Source organism: Lithobates pipiens, unplaced genomic scaffold, assembly GCF_037356315.1.
Source record: "Lithobates pipiens isolate NorthernLeopardFrog02 unplaced genomic scaffold, aLitPip1_a1.2 Scaffold_25, whole genome shotgun sequence".
Taxonomy (NCBI): domain Eukaryota; kingdom Metazoa; phylum Chordata; class Amphibia; order Anura; family Ranidae; genus Lithobates; species Lithobates pipiens.
In genome coordinates this window covers 166,267,559-166,275,903 of record NW_027507787.1, presented here as the reverse complement: position 1 = coordinate 166,275,903, position 8,345 = coordinate 166,267,559, and the positions used below count along the sequence as shown (strand labels likewise).

Here is an 8,345-nt window from a genome sequence, read left to right as displayed (position 1 = left end):
AGTTACGACGGACTTCCGAACGAACGGACTTGCCCACAAACGAACGGACTAAAGTCTGTTCATTTTAAATGTGATGACGTACGACGGGACTAGAAAAGGAAGTTCAATAGCCAGTAGCCAATAGCTGCCCTTGTGTCGTATTTGGTCCATCGGACCAGCATACAGAAGAACGGTTTTCCCGATAGGGATTGAGTCCGCCGGACAGATTTTAAACATGTTTCTAGGTCCGTCTGATTTTTTTTAAAGAAAAACGATCGGACCATCCCACACACGATCGGACTATCCGACGCAATGATTCCATCGGACCTAGTCTGCCCGGAGAGTCCGGTCGTGTGTACGCAGCATAAATGTTAGCAGATGGCCTCTTATACAAACAAGTAGATCTCGATCACAGAGAACATGAACAGCCTGCACTCAATATCCAAGGCTGTAGCTTCACTGAGGCTGAGTTCACACTTATTCTAATTGGATGCGGATTTCCTGGCATCCAATTGGCATGACAGGAGATTGTCACCGGCTCTCTATGGAACCGATTCACATATCTCTGTTGTGGCTGCAGAGCGGCTTGCACAGGAACGCTGTGCGTCTTTGGTTCCATTTCAGGGCCAAATCAGGCAAAAATTCGGCCCTGATTCATCACTGAAACAGAGAACATGGACGCACCAGATCCCTGCTGCGAGTCGCATCTGTTGGAGGTTTGAACCTAGCCCAAAAGCATATCTCCACACCGTGAATCAGATGGAATCCACTTATCAGTGTAACATACACTATATTGTCAAAAATATTGGGACACCTGCCTTTACACGCACATGAACTTTAATGGCACCCCAGTCTTAGTCAGTAGGGTTCAATATTGAGTTGGCCCACCCTTTGCAGCTATAACAGCTTCAACTCCTCTGGGAAGGCTGTCCACAAGTTTTAGGAGTGTGTCTATGGGAATGTTTGACCTTTCATGGGTATGTATGCCATTGCTCTGGGACTTATGAGGCAGTGTGCCATTGTTCTGGGACCCCAAGGGTCATTTTGTAATTGTTTTGGAACTCCCAAGGTTAAGTGTGTCATTGCTCTGAGACTCATGGCCAGTGTGTCATTGTTCTGGGACCCCCAAGGATCAGTTTTCCATTGTTCTGGTACTTTCAAGTGTCAGTGTGCCATTGTCCTGGGACTCCTAAGAGTCAGTATGTCATTGTCCTGGGACCCCAAGGGTCATTTTGTAATTGTTTTGGAACTCCCAAGGTTAAGTGTGTCATTACTCTGAGACTCATGGCCAGTGTGTCATTGTTCTGGGACCCCCAAGGATCAGTTTTCCATTGTTCTGGTACTTTCAAGTGTCAGTGTGCCATTGTCCTGGGACCCCTAAGAGTCAGTATGTCATTGTCCTGGGACCCCTAAGAGTCAGTATGTCATTGTCCTGGGACCCCTAAGAGTCAGTATGTTATTGTTCTTGGACTCATGGGTCAGTATGTCATTGTTCTTGACCCCCAATGATCAGTTTGTCATTGTCTTGGGACCATCCCATTGTTCTGGGTCTCCCCTTGGGTCAGTATGTCATTATTCTGAGACCCCAAAAGGTCAATGTTCCATAGTTCTGGGGGTTCCAAGTGTGAGTGTGTCGTTACACAGTCACATAATTAGGTTTAAAAAAAAAAACACAGGTCAAGTTCAACCAATCATTTTTCTGGGACCCCAAGGGTCAATGTGCAATAGTTACCTTACTTACAAGGGTCAGTGTGCCATTGTTCTTGGACCTCAAGTGTGAGTGTGTCATTATTTTGGGACCCCAGTTGTCAGTATGTCATTGTTCTTGAAACCCCCCCCCCCCCCCAAGGTTCATTGTGGTTGCTTTACTGAAGGAGAACATGTTCACTGTGTAAATGTAATTTTCATAGATGAAATATATTAACTCTAGGGTCAATGGTCAGTGTGTTATTTTTCTGGGCCCCCATGGGCCGGTGTATCAATATTCTAGGACCCTCAAAAGGCAGTGTGTCTATGGCCTTAGAAAAAAGTAAAATTTTGGCCATGTTATGGATCCATTCCTGAATGATCATAATACCGTGTCTCAGTGGAAACAATGCATCAGACGGTTCTCTGTTTGAGAAAAGGGAAATGACCCCATTATTATGCTGTGTTTGCGGTATGAAGCAAAGTCCAGGCACACTGATCTCTTTCACAATCATCCACCCTTACTACCTGTGAATTGTCATATCTGGAGCAGATCAATTCTAATGCTTGACTAACAAGTAAGTAGATTTCATGTCATGTAAAACCAGATAACTGCCAATTAAAGGACTACTGCTAGTAGGTAGATATACAGCTAAACACACATCATGTGACCTGCCAACATATTTGTGTATTAATATACCTTTGTGACCCTCCTACCTCAACTGTTCTATATGGCTGCACTGAGAAGGGGAGGTGGAAGCACCCCTCAAAGCTGACAATTCTGTAAAGCCTATACTAAAATTGCTACTTTATGCCAGATGCCAGATTTTTGGCCTAAAGTGCACACAATTACACTAATGATACTAAGATATGAGCTGAGCACCTCCACCTCCTATCCATCAGCTGGAAAAGCAGACATTCTCACTGCAAGCCTGATTTCATTTTTCAGTAAGTCAGTACTGCACACACCAACAACCAATGATACTGTGTGACTCACCCCCTGCGTTCTAGCAAATAGACATGTGCAGTCCGAAAAAATTCTGTTTTGTTTATATTCGTTATTTACATAAATATGTTTAGTTAAATCCGTTTAATTCATTTAATTAATTTTCGGAATTTATTTCATTTTATCAAATCCAATTCAACCGCATTCGGAAAATTTACAATCAATTTGAATTTTATTACAAATCAAATTTATTCTATTTGAAATTTGAATTTCGAAAGATGATTATATTCTTTGTATTCTATTGTTTTATTCTATTCTTTTCTACTGATTCATTTTCAATTCTACTCAAATTTATTCTATTTGAAATTTGAATTCTGGAAGATGGTTATAGTCTATTCTATTCTATCATTTTTACTATTCTATTCCTTTCTATTCTAATCTATTCTAATCTAATCTATTTGTTTCTATGCTATTCAAATTTATTCTATTCAAAACTCAAATTTCTGAAAAAGGTTATATTCTTTCTATTTTATTCTATTCTATTGTTTTTTTTAAATTCTACTATATTCTTTTCTATTCTATTCTATATTTTTTCTATTTGAATTCAAATTTGTTCTATTTGAAATTTCAATTTCAGAAGATGGTTTTATTCTTTCTATTTTATTCTATTCTATTTATTCTATTTTAATTATATTCCTTTTTTTTTCTATTTTAATTTGTTCTTTTATTTTCTATTCTATTTAGTTCTGTTTTACTCTATTCTTTTCTATTCTTTTATTTTCTATTCGATTGCTTTGTTTTTTATCCTATCCCTTTATTTTCTATTCCATTTTTTTCCATTCATTCATTTTTTAATTTTGTATTCTGTTTTATTTTAGTCTGTGTAGCGCTGGTACTCCTAACGAGTATGTGCTATGTATTTAAATTTAGTTTTTACTCAAAACTATAGTAAGTTTTGGGGTTAATTGTGCTAAATTGTACTTTGGTATCAGTTTGGCTGGGCTGTATAGAGGTTCTACCTCGTCATAGATGGGGTTGTACACCTGTGGGAGGCTTTAGAACGCAGTCTGGTTGGAAGCATTGGGTACCAATCTTCATCTCGGAGCCAATCAGTGGGTGCGTTTGTCTCACTGCGTAATCCGGGAGATGGTACTTAAGGTGCCGAAGTCATGTGGTTCTGGGTTCCGGTCCAGAAGTTGTTGCTGACTCCGTGGTCCTGGTTCTCCTGACCAGCCCCCAGGGGCCCTCATGACCTGGGGTGCAGATCCATCCATTTCTGAGCCTCAGAACTGGCTAGTTTGAGGCGCAGTAACTGGAGGGAGGATTCTAAAGTGTTCCAATGCCATCTCGGGTTTGGAGAGGCCCAGCAACTCTACATGCAACCAGGGAAGGGCTCTTTAGTAAGAGAGCCACGCAAAAGGCTGGCTGCTTGGTAAGAGCCTGGAAGCTGAGCTGCCATGGACATTGTCTGAATCCACAATTCTTACAGTATCGCCAGACCGGCTGAAAGATTCTGGTACAGTAAGAAAAGTTCCTACTTCTATCCTTACAGTTATAAGTAAGTTTTCCAACCAAGTCTGTGTGAGAGACTTTGAAAAGCTAGAATTACCTGTTGGCTGCAAAACCCAAACTTAAGGATTTATCCAACAGTTAAAGACTTCAGTTGCGAGTGGCTATTCCCTGGATTGTGTACAGAGAGAAAGACTTTTATTGAAGTCAGCAGTACCAAGCACCTGAGCTAAACTCTACCCTGATACCCTCTATTCCCAACTTAGAGACTGAGTTTGTTCAACTGCTTTATGCAACATAAAAATTACAAGGAATTCAAGTGTCGGTCTGTACAGTTACTGGGTTATCAACCCTGGGAACCCCTAGACAAGGACAATGAGTACGAGCTGTTGGAGGTAATCGGTAAGCCAAGGAAAATTCAGCCGCTCCTTCGGGGGTTAGTGCTAGATCTATTATATTCTATTTTTTTCTATTCAATTCTTTTATATTCTATTCCTTTATTTTCTATTCTATTTTATTATCTTCTGAAATTTAAATTAGATTTGAAAACTATTCAAATTCAATTAACCTCCGTGGCGGTATGATTATTTCAGATTTTAGGTGCTGAAAGCGGTACCATTATTTTGCATGGAAATTTGGCGTTTTATATTGTAGTAATGTAATTCTTAGGAATAACTCACTTAAATTTGTCCAAAACAGAGTCTAGCAGACATCCCGGGTATGATAAAGTTTGAAAAATGAAATCATAAATTATAATATAATAAATAACTATAAATAATTATACCAAATAATAATATAATAATAATAAAATGTATTCAATAATGTAATCAAATCAAAAACACAAATTTGCTCAGTTGCAGAATTGTCACTGTCATTACTTTTCAGTATTTGATGATGGATCTCCCCACAAATCACTATCCCTCAATTCTGCAAGTGATTCTAATTTATTATTGCTGTTTTCTAGCTGGTCTAAAACCATTTTTGATGTAAAGGGACAGTTTTGGTTGCTATGGACAATCTCCAGTTTCCAGGCATAAAGAACCGTTTTTATAATATAAAACTGCATGCAGGACACTGGGCAGACCACATTACATTATACTGTATGTATACTGTGTGTTTCACTTTTTGAATTTGAAGCCGTTCTCCATCCCCGTGCGTGGCAACGCTCGCAGGGAACAGAGATCGGCTCTGTGATGGATCGAGCAGAGCACGGCTCGCTCGCACTGCGGGGGGACATCGCTGGATCCAGGGGAGAAGGTAAGTAAAGTCTCCCTGCATTCAGCGATGTGGTCCCGAGTCTGGCTCGGGGTTACCTCTTTTGGTATAAAATCTCCACCCCGAGCCAGACTCTGGAATACCGCCAGGGGGGTTAAAAAACTATCCAAATTTTGTCCACGATTTTTGTTTTGTTATTTCGGATTTAAGTGTGTTACTATTGTAATTCGGAAATTTGGATACATCCGAGTTCTAAAGTATCAAAAAATGTGTCTGAATTTTGATTCAGAACAAAACAAACTGCACATGTCTACTAGCAACGAATGACACTGTGTGACCCAGTCTCCTGCGTCCTAGCAACCAATGACACTGGGCATCCCAGCTGTCTTGGACCTGGGGCTTCAGGAAAACTCTGTGTTTTACTGTGTTTTAAACTTATCCAGAAGGAGCTGGTTGACTTTTATGTTGGACACTCCATCATGCTTCACTGGGTCTGTGATATTGTGATTAGCTCTACTATCTGAGGTGGACATTATCTGAGATAATGTAATTAGCTCTACTGTCTGAGGTGGGCATTGTCTGAGATAATGTGGGCAGCTCTTGTCTGAAGGTTTTCTGTATAAATTCAGTGTGTTTCTCTAATATAGCAGTTCTTGTTTACTCCAAAACCTGGTGATGTCTAATTATTTGGGGTAGCCACAGCTATAGTCACTTGCCTAGTGTTCCAGAGCATGGGAAGCAACTTTTTGGTGGAGATATCCAGTCAGGGTGTCCAGAGTCCATCACATTTGGTAGCAGCGGTGGGATGCTTCCTTGTGCCTGGAACATCCAAACCACCATTGGGACCTCATCAGATGGAGCTTCACTACTCCAGCCTTAAGCAAAGCACACTCAACGATCTGCTGGAATCAAGGGGACAGGGCGCCAGCAACAAGTCAAAGGCTCCCTAATTGACGAGTTTATTGGATTGTAACCAGGCCAACGACTGAGTCAGTGAGCCAGCTATGAAGGGTTTTGGATGTCAGAGGTCCAGCATGAGATCTAGTGGCATCTGCCGCTCTATAGCACCACTCTTCCCCAAGAGGTGATCACCGAGATAATTGCAGACATGACCTGCTGAAAATGCTTTTTATTTCTTCCCCAGTCTTGGCTGCTCCTAACCCAAACCTTTTTTGTGTCTATACAGATGCCTCTACCATCGGGTTGGGAGCAGTATTAGGACAAGTGAGAACCAACGGCAGTGAGTACCCTGTCGTCTACATCAATCCCAAGCTGTTATCCTAGGGTATGCTGCTGTGGAAAAGAAAATGTGTCTATTTCCCAAAGACATTCTCTGGATATAACACTGAGCATGTGCACTCAACTTCTTTGGTCGATCATGACGATGCCTGTTCTGAGTGGAACCTATCCTGTTAAACCACTGTATGGTCTTGGCCACCGTGTTGCAGCTCAGTTTCAGGGTCTTGGCAATCTTCTTATAGCCTAGGCCATCTTTATGTAGAGCAACAATTCTTTTTTTCAGATCCCCTGAGAGTTCTTTGTCATGAGATGCCATGTTGAACTTCCAATGACCAGGATGAGAGCGTGAGAGCGATAACACCAAATTTAACACACCTGCTCCCCATTCACACCTTAGACCTTGTAACACTAATGAGTCACATGACACCGGGGATGGAAAATGGCTAATTGGGCCCAATTTGGACATTTTCACTTAGGAGTGTACTCACTTTTGTTGCCTGCGGTTTAGACATTAATGGCTGTGTTGAGTTATTTTGAGGGGACAGCAAATCTACACTGTTATACAAGCTGTACACTCACTACTATACATTGTGGCAAAGTATAATTTCTTCAGTGTTGTCACATGAAAAGATATAATAAAATACTTACAAAAGTGTAAGGGGTGTACTCACTTTTGTGAGATAATATGTGTGTGTGTGTATATGTGTGTGTGTGTATATATGTGTGTGTGTGTGTGTGTGTGTGTGTGTGTGTGTGTGTGTGTGTGTGTGTGTGTGTATATATATATATATATATATATATATATATATATATATATATATATATATATATATGTGTGTGTGTATATATTACACACACATATACTAGCTGAACTGAAAAGAAAAAAACAAGTTTTTACATATTTGTCTTTAGTTCCCGCTTGCTTAGGAAAAAAAATTCCACTGATGACAAACATGTGAAACAAATAAAATTGCAGCTGTGTGTTGTCACATCCCCATGAATTGTCACCGCTGCACCAGGAACAATCCATAGCTCCAATGATGCAACTGTGATTATTTTGCTCTGTGTAAGCTTTAAGTATATATAGCAGAGAGAGAGGACAGAGATACAAAATGTTGCAAGGTATCGGCCCTGGGATGCAACTTCCACTTCCAGCATTGCAAGGAAGAGAAGTAAATGTGTTAAATGTTTCTTTTTAATTTATTTCAGTAACACCATCTTTCCAGAATGGATTGGGAAATAACTCTTTCCTTCCCTCCTTTCCCCTCTCCTCTCCATTCCCCTCATCTCCTCTACCCTCCCTTCCCTTTCCCTCCCCTTCTCTTCCTTCCTTTTATCTCCCTTCCTCTCATCTATCCTTCTCTCCTTTACCCCTGTCTCCTCTTCCCACCTCTCCTCTCATGTACCCTCTTTTCCTCTCCTTTCCCTTCCTCCTTACTTACCCTCCCTTATCTCTCTCTCTCCTCTTCTCTCCTCTCCTTTTGCTATTTTCAACAGAAAAAGGATCCTCCTCTTTCTATCCTTCCACCCTTCCTTCCTCAATTTCCCTACTCTCAATCCTCCCACCCTCCTTTTATACTTGTCTGGCATTTCAAACAGATGGATTTTTACCAGTAGAAAAGTCCCTTCCTCTTTTCTTACCCTCCACTATCTCTCCTCTCCTTCTTTCTCCTCTCCACTCACCTCATTTCCTCTACCCTTTTTTCCCTTGCCATTCCTTTCTCTCCCTTTCTCCTCTTCCTTCTTATACTTGTCTGGCTTTTCAAACAGA

The 8,345-nt window shown here is 40.8% G+C and overlaps 1 long non-coding RNA gene across 1 annotated transcript; it reads left to right on the top strand.

The window, feature by feature from the left end:
• The first annotated feature begins 2,156 nt into the window (after positions 1 to 2,156).
• LOC143929950 (uncharacterized) lies at positions 2,157 to 7,232 on the top strand. The gene is made up of 2 exons (XR_013262666.1): positions 2,157 to 2,243; positions 6,522 to 7,232. It is a non-coding gene; the product is annotated as an uncharacterized LOC143929950 (long non-coding RNA).
• Positions 7,233 to 8,345: the final 1,113 nt, after the last annotated feature.